The 1065-nt window shown below is 37.7% G+C and overlaps 1 non-coding gene across 1 annotated transcript; it reads left to right on the top strand.

Moving 5' to 3' along the window:
• Positions 1-374: 374 nt before the first annotated feature.
• LOC111818594 lies at positions 375-481 on the top strand. The gene has a single exon (XR_002822550.1). It is a non-coding gene; the product is annotated as a U6 spliceosomal RNA (small nuclear RNA).
• The last annotated feature ends 584 nt before the right edge of the window (positions 482-1065 follow it).

Raw genomic sequence — 1065 nt, 5'->3', positions numbered from 1 at the left:
CTCAAAAAGAAGCTATATCAGAGAATATGGCCAAATATTCATATTATAGAGCTGTGGAGTGGAACATGGAAAGCCTAGGTGGAGATTAAAATTGATGGGGGGCCAGGGTTCGATCCCTAGTTCCACATGCCCTGCTGGCCCTGCCCCTGGGGTGTGCTGATCTGTAGGCAGAATCTGGGCATGGCTGCAATCCCAGAACTGGGGAGGCTGAAAACAGACGATCATCATGAGTCTGATCTGCTTAGTGAGACCCTGTACCAAATACACAAATGGAAAAATAAATAAATAAAAACTGATGGAGAAAATGGGGAGATTAACTGCTTGGTATTCATGTTGGCAAAAACAAAATATTCCCTATAATATTTAAAAAGATAATACTCACTTCTTCAACACCTATAGTAAAATTGGAATGACACTGAGAATATTAGTATGGTCCCCGTGCAAGGATGACATGTAAATTCATGAAGTGTTCCATATCTTTAAAAAAAAACAAAAACCAAACAACAACAACAACTAAAATTTGCCTTTACCATTATCTCTCGACCTGCTTTACAGAGTTGGTGAACGCATATTGTGACATGCTCACATGACCATGCACAAGCACATAAACGTTAGCATCTCTCATTCCTAGTAACTAGGAGGGCATGGCTGCTGGCTGCTCTATTTTTATAACTAAGGGATAAACATGCTCTAAGTTTTTTTAAAAAATGAATTTTCAGCCTATTGCACTTTCCTCCTGTCTTAGTCAATAAACTGATTTCCCCATTTTCTCCTTGTTTGCTAGTAATTTAAAACAATTGTATGGCATATTTGGATTTAATACTGTATATTAATAGTATTAATAACAATATCTATTACTTACCTGATATTTCCCATGTATTAGGTAGTTATAAACCCTATAATTTATTAATCCATCTAATCCCTCCAGCACCTCTAAATGTGAAGTACTAATTAGTGGGCAGAGATGATGCTGAGTGGTAGTCTTCCATGTGTTCTGAAATTCTGAGGGGCTGTTTCAGCCCTCAAAATCTGAATTTTTTTTTGGAACTGGGGAATGAACTCAGG

The sequence above is a fragment of the Octodon degus genome, unplaced genomic scaffold (genome assembly GCF_000260255.1).
Source record: "Octodon degus isolate 3935 unplaced genomic scaffold, OctDeg1.0 scaffold00096, whole genome shotgun sequence".
NCBI lineage: Eukaryota > Metazoa > Chordata > Mammalia > Rodentia > Octodontidae > Octodon > Octodon degus.
The sequence above is the reverse complement of the archived record's forward strand: the minus strand, read 5'-3'. Positions and strand labels throughout refer to the sequence as shown.